The sequence below is a fragment of the Crocodylus porosus genome, unplaced genomic scaffold, assembly GCF_001723895.1.
Source record: "Crocodylus porosus isolate Cpor-Errol unplaced genomic scaffold, CroPor_comp1, whole genome shotgun sequence".
NCBI lineage: Eukaryota > Metazoa > Chordata > Crocodylia > Crocodylidae > Crocodylus > Crocodylus porosus.
The window spans coordinates 43,350,393-43,357,961 of NW_017728907.1; the positions used below are offsets into that span (position 1 = coordinate 43,350,393).

General features: G+C 38.8%; 1 long non-coding RNA gene across 1 annotated transcript in view; it reads left to right on the forward strand.

The window, feature by feature from the left end:
• The first annotated feature begins 6,392 nt into the window (after window positions 1–6,392).
• The window catches only part of LOC109307369, a 4,124-nt gene continuing 2,947 nt past the window's right edge, over window positions 6,393–7,569 (forward strand). The window contains exon 1 of the long non-coding RNA XR_002100249.1: window positions 6,393–6,740. This is a non-coding gene — a long non-coding RNA (uncharacterized LOC109307369). The remainder of the gene's footprint in view (window positions 6,741–7,569) is intronic.

Consider the following 7,569-nt stretch of genomic DNA (forward strand, 5'->3'; position numbering starts at 1 on the left):
GTCTTTGAACATGCCATTCAGGCCTTGACACAGGCCCATCTAGGGCTCTTTTGTTGTTGCAAAGAGCAACACAGCTCTTTGGTGAAGCCCTGCCTACAGGCTGAGGGGATGCCAGGTCCTAACTCACATACCTAAGACAACCGTCTTGATTCTGACATTACTGTACAGACACTGCTCTGAATAACACAGCAATACTTTCACCTCAGCAGCCAAACCTCAGCCTATCTCAGTGAGTCATACCAGGAGTTCTCCTTTTGGGAAGCCATAAATGCTCATTCCCATCAATAACACAATATTCCCAGCACCTAAGTTTACAGATTAATGTCCCTAGCCTGATTAATAGTTCCAGTAACCCCTACCTGACTTCTGTATGCTCTGCAAGATAAGACCCAACTTTCTGCTACATTCACTAGTGCTGTGTGTGCTGCAAACTCATTAAGGGCTTGGTTGTTATTCCTATTGCCTGGACCATCCGCTGTCATTGCACTGAGTTTAGCTATTCATAAAAACTCTACTGCAGCTCCTGGGACAGTCTAACTGCATACTCTCACATTTTCTGTCTGCATGCAAACAAAACTCCCCATGCTGTGGTAGCACCTATTCCAGTCCAGCCTCTGTATCAGCTGATTGACCTAGTAGCCCCAGGTGATGCCCAGCAAATCTCACCTTTTAATTGCCAGCTCCCGGCATTCATCCTCTTGTCTCTGGCAGTGAGGTTCTTCCTCTCCTGTGAAAGCCCACTAGTCATTTATCCAATCTCCTGCAGCTGTCCTATCCCCTTGGTGGGATAGGCGGTCCTGCTGGGAACCTGGAGAATGGCATCTCTCTGCTTTAAGCCAATCATAGATTTTGGGGGCTGTCTCGAGCTCCCTCACTTACTACTTGATTATTTAAATTCTTTATGTTTTTGCCTCTAGTGATGTTTTAAAATAAGTGATTAAGGCAGACAGAAATGTCATAAAAACAGAAAAAAATAAACATGTTTAAAAGAAAAATCTGTAGACAAAACCATAAGAACAATCACATTTAAATAAAGCTATATCTAGCCTGCCTTTCATTTCAATTACATTCTACTAATCTACAAAATTGAAAGGTAATGAACAGTATTTCCTTAAAACACATTAAATAACACTGTCAAAATGCAAATTTATTCATTAAGTATAAATGAGTGTGTTAAATATTCATGATTGTTGCTCACAGTATATAATTAATCCCATGGTCTATGTGTCCAAAAGCATTTAGAAGATAAAGAATTGAGAAAATGCTGTTGTAGAATGATAACGTTCTAAAACATGTTTTTAAAAGCAAAGGTCATGAGCCCACCGGATCCTAAACTATTACAACTGCTTATAATTCATTAAAACACCTCTTTAGGATGTACAAACATTTTCATGATGCAAGGTTTGTATCTCAACCCTTACTGTCTAATAATCTATTCAAGGAAAGAAATACTTGAGAGCAGAAGGTGCTATTAAATCATCCTATTCACTACCAATACACTTAAATTAAAACTATCATTTTTAAACTTCCAAGCATTTCATTGGTGTCCTTGAAAGACTGCTGTAGTTTGACTTCCTTGCTCTCCTTGTCTTAAATGTGAAGTCTAACACTTATTTGGACTGCTGATGGGGTAGTTGGATTTCTCAAGCATCTTGAAAGGTAAAATTTTCCCTGCATAGTCAGTCAGGCCCAAGTACCAAAACAATTAGTTTTTGTTCCTGCTTCTCTTTGGTTCTTAATAACAATTTGCAGGTATGGAGCTCCAAAACCCTTGTGTTACATATTAAGCTGCTAATAGGTTTCCTCATTAATTCCAGTGAGAAGTTCAATGTATAAATAGATGGATTGTTATGGCCCAATGTCCTTAACTTAAAAATTCACTCTCTTCTTTGCATTTCCCAAATCCCTATATCTCCTTGCTACATAATTCAGACTGCTTTCAAACTTTCTTATCTCTGTGATGTTTGCTGTTTTATAGTTGTTAAAATTAATCTTTGGGCAGTTTATTCCTAGTGGTAAAAAGTACTAATTAAGCTAATAAATATGAAAGGTATGTTAAACCTGCAACAAAAAAAAACAAACCTAACCCAAACACTCTAGTGTTCACTGTAATTCTCTCCAAAGTATTTTGATGATCTCAGCTTGCTTAGTATATCTATATCTATTTACAGTTACCTAAGCTATTGTTAATTTAAAAACATCCTTGGAAAAAAAGCACAATCCAATGCACTGGTCAAAGGCAACATATTCAATAAGCTAGTTGAGGGTAAGCATCATCATGCTGCCCTGGAGATTATGGCAGGTGCGTGCGTGCTTGTGTGTGTGTGTGTGTGTGTGTGTGCGTGTGTGCGTGTGTGTTAATTTTCAGGGCAGGATGAAAGAATGAAAAAAATAATAATGTGGTCTGCAATACCAAATAAGTCCAACACTATTGTTCATAGCAGCTATAAACTTATAGCCATGAGCTAGTTAAAGGACCTGTAAGTACTATACCATCTCTTCTATCCATCTGCCATTTCACAGTTATTCTATATTATAAATGTATTTAAGTATTTTGCAGAGTTTTATTTTAAATGCAACTCATACCTCTTCCCTTAGGACCTGTCCAAAAAATTAATAAATCAGTCCTGTTTGCATATAAAATGCTGTTTGTGCAACAAAGATGTTTTCACATGTACAGAAGAGGTAGGCAAAATTGCACCTGCAGTTTTAGAAGCTAGATTTAGATCCCTTTGAAATTTTACTTCTCACATGTGTGATTGCTATTATTCCTTACTAATGAAAAATTGCAAAGTATCATCAGGTTTGGAGTCAGCAGAATTAAACATATGACTTCTTATATCTAAAGAAAATTTTGTATCAGAAAGTAGGCTTCTCACTGATCAGCATGGGTTCATAGAAAACAGGTCTTGGCAAACTAAGTTGATTTTTAAATGAGATTACAAGTTGGGTTGTCAAGAATAATAGCACTGATACAATCTGCTTACATTCGGTAGGGCATTTGCCTTGGTAACCGTTGATATTTTGATTAGGAAACTAGAATATACAATATTAACACAGCACACAGGAAATGGATTGAAAACTGGCTGATAGGTCTCAAACTGGAATTGCAAACAGGGAATTTTCACTGAGCACGTGTCCCACTGGGATCAGTTCCTGGCCTTATGCTATTTAACATGCCTATAAGTGACCTAGAACAAAACACAAAATCATTACTAGCAAAGTTTGCCAATGACCCTTACTTTGCCAAAGAGAATGGTAAATAATGAAAAATAAAGATCACTGTTGGAGAATGACCTGGATCACTCGGTATTCTAGACACAAACAAACAACATGGTTTCCAACATGACCAAATATAAAGGCATACACTTAGGAACAAAGATTGCAGGCATATCTATAGCATGGAAAGCTCTTGAGAAGCAGTAGGTCCTTAAAAGAATTGGAGGTCATGGTGGGTAATAGATAAACACGAACTCCTGGTGCAAAAGGCTTTTAATAAGCAAGACTGTTGAGTAGGAGCAAAGAGCATGTATACCTCTATATTTATTACTACTACAAATGCTACTGAAATAGTGTCTAGTTCTGGTATCCACAGTCAAAAAATAATGTTGCAAAATTGAAGGGAGGTCAGAGGACTGGAAAACATGTCTCATAGTGAGACAGCTTATTAAAGAGAGGGCTAAGAAGAGGCTTGCTGGGACCCTGTAAGTAGCTGTACAGGGAGCAAAACTTTCATCTGGGAAACAAAGGCATAACAAAAAATCCAGTGGTGAGAAGTTGGAGGTAGACAAATTTACATTAAAAACAAACTTTTTTTTAATGGTGAAGGTGATTACTGGTAATTTTTATTAGAAGTTTCTCTGAAAGAAATGCCTGAGTTCAGAAGGACTTAATTCAGGGAAGTCCTTTGGACTGTGCTATGACTTGTAGAGGGCGACAGTGGTCTCTCTTGATTTTATAACCTATTAATCCTCTTCCCTCCTCTTGTCTTTGCAGGTCTCTTTGGTGTATGGATGACTCATGGCAACAGAAATAGTAGAAAAATGACTAGAGTCCCAGGGGGTAGAAGTTGAGCTGAAGATGATCAATCACGTTTCTGGGATAGCTACATAGTGTAATTGGTGGTTTTATTCCTTAATCCTCCTGGCTAGCACAATTCAGGGCATATATACTCTTTGTGGCTTTTAGGAGAGCAGGAGTCTGGTCACTTCACCATAACCATGTACTTAACCTCTACACAAAAGCCACTTCTTGATTCTGGCAGTCCACCATCACTTATTAACCAATATCTAATTGTCCGTGTTTGGTTCAAATGCTGAAGTCTGCTTAGGACATAGTTTTCTACTCTGGGTGCCTAATATTCAACTCCTAAATCAATATTAAGCCAATAAAGTAGCTTAATATTCAGAGGTATGGAACTGCTGCTGCTCTCAGGTCCTTGAAAATCATCACCACCTGCAGTGTAAGACTGAAGCAGATGGAGCCACAACGACTGCTGTAGCCACTCTTAAAATCAGGATGGTCTGCCTGAATTAGAAATCTTACTGTAGGGACCTAGGCTTGGGATTTTGAAGGAGCCTAGGGGAATGATGTGCCCTGATCTTTTTGAATAAGCACTGAGTAACAGTTCTGTTCCTTTGGAAATACTCTGCACCAGGATTGAAATAGGGATAAGAGTTTAAAATGAATGACTAGATTGTGGAATACTAGAAGAACTACAGAGTTACTGGGGCTGCCTGGTCTCTGCAGAGTGAGATGTATTTAGATACCAGATGCTTTTTGATTTTTTTTTTTTACACTTTGTTTGTTCACAAAAGCACTTTCACAGCTTAACACATCACTCAAGATTCAGATTTTTCTTCTTTTATTTATACCTTATTTCAAAGGAATAAATGTATAAGTCTTTGGTTACAATATTGCAAGGCTGCAAGCAGACTCCTGTTAAGAGGGTTGCTAGTGGGCAAAAAGGTCTCTGTTTATAGATTAGCTTGAAGGAGTGGAGCCTTATATTAATGTGAATGTCAGCCAGTGCTAATAGACAGAATGAAGATGGCCAAAATGTTTCAATAAATGACTATTTTGTGCATGCATTACCCACCATGTCTGCCATAAAGTTTTTGGTTTTTTTATCACTGTATCTCAATAATTAGGATTTGCTATATAAGTAACATGTGGATCCATAAGGTATACCTGAATTTCTGATCATGCTCCAGTGGTGAGGAGTTGTGTGTGAATGCAGATCAAAAACAGTGTACAAAACTTAATGACCTGCATTGAAAAAGGGGGATGAATCAGGGCTGTATTTCATTGTGTTATTAGTATGCATTCATAGCTCACACTGTAATGGCTCTGAAGGAAACATTGAGGTATATTCAGTGAAAATGTTTGAAAAAAATAACACACAAATTCTTTACAAGTCCCTGGGTAAGATGTTGAGTTTGAAGAGCCCTCAGAACGGTACATGTGATTAGCACTTTTTTCCTTTATATAATTTTAGTTTCACCACAGGAAAACCACCCTTCATTCTTCTTCCTCACACCACTGACAGAATGCTACAGCTTGGAGAAGAAATGCATCTTTTCATTCAGTCCTCCCATTTCATGTTTTCTGTGGGTGATACTGGTACCCAGCCTTGGTCTGAAATTACTTGATAGTTCATTAGGTATCACAGTCCGGCTATACGCTCCTAATATTTTAAATTCCCCCTCAAACTTAATTTGTCTATATATCTCTAGTGAATGGACACATCATGTCAAGGTAAATTTTGCATCCTGAAGCCAGTTGCTTATTAATGACTACAATAGCTAAGCACTATAACCAGTAAATAATCACCCTTTTCCATTCAGTGTGATCCTTCATACAACCCATCATGCTGGGAGGACACATTCTTTCCCTTTTCCTATGGGCTGAACACCCTCTCTTATGCGCTTCAGACCTATTCATATCCTAAGTGACTTTTGCCTATGGGAAAATGGGTGGAAGCTGTCAATGCACTTGTTACTGAAGGGAAGCAATGTACTTTGGTCCCAGTCCTGAAAATATCTATATATCTGCTCAACCCTGAAGTCAATAGGACTACTCATATACAAAGTTAAGCACATGCCAGTGTCTGCAGGACTGGTGTCTTATTTATGTGTTTAAAGGCATTTAATATTATTGAGGTCAACATCCTAAAAAATGTTTGATCAATAAGACCAACAATTTAGGCACAGCTCATGCATTACAGTCATTTTCAGCAAACTGAGGGCACATAGTTTATTTGTACTATGTGAACTGCCAGGTAGATTTTTAGCTTCATATAATTAAATAAATGACATGATGGCTTTTTGGCACAAAGGTAAGCATAAATGATATTAGACATAAGATTAAAAAGTTCTGCAACAGGGGTTGGAAAATTGTACATATTTATTGTTCAAACGTTAAGATATCCCAAGCACAACTTTGCAAATACAGAGAAGCACATACTCCAAACGGGAGTGAAAAGTAAGAAAAATAAATGACAAAATACCCGAAATAAATGTTAACTGCATGAAAGACTCCTAAATCTAGCGTGCATATACTTGTCAGCACTAACAAAAGCAAAATGAAGGAGAAACAATAATAATACAAAATGCAAACCTTTTAAATCAATTCAATTTAGTAATACATAATAGCAAGTTTATTAAAAACAGGCAAATACTATGTACAAACACACATGCACAGACAGGTACTGGCAGGCAACAAGAGAAAACAGCGGTGAGGTTTATCTTTCGGAGGCTCTGTGCAAAGGTTCAGTTGTGGGCCCCTACTCTGTATCAGACAACCGCATTAAAAGAGCCCTGTAGTGCAATGGGGGTCCTGACCAGCTCAGGTTCCCAGGCAATTACACAGTTTGCCCTGCCCTAAGTTTGCTTCTGTCTCTGGAAACGATGAGCAGAAAGATATGTGTTATGCAGTATATAAAAACAATGTGTACAGCAAGGCAATATAAATACCAAGTGTAACCTTGATAAAATGCCTGTTTAGAGTAAGTAGAATGAAAATTATATCAGTATCAAAAGGAGCACTTTCCAGATTGTGCGCACATTGGATTATACCATGCTGTATCACATTTCTGATTTGTGGAGCAAGTTTTGGAGCTGATTTTATGAGGCAGTGAGACGCCTCTGTTCACATGGCCTGAGAAGGAGGTTCATAGCTGAAAGAAATGAGGCTCTGAAGGGAATGATCCCAGACCAAAAGGAACAGAAGAAAGACACAGCCCTAGAGCTTTTGTTTAGCCAGCAGATAAGTGTTGAGCAACAGGCTGAGTGGAAGTTACTCATCCCAGGGTTGTAGTACAGCAGTGCGCAACCTCTGGCCTGGATTTGACCTCCAGCGTGACTCGATCTGGCCATGGCACAGGGGATTGATCAGTACCAAGGAGCTCAGCCCGGGGCATCCCCATCCTTGCCCTGCAACTTGGCACTAATCTCCTTTGCAGCCTAAAGATAGGCTCTTTTCCTTTCTCCCCCCCACCACCCTTCCTCTGGCATTGCCAGCCACTTCCTTTCCCCTCCTCTCTCTCACCCCTTCTGCTCCCGGGGGGGG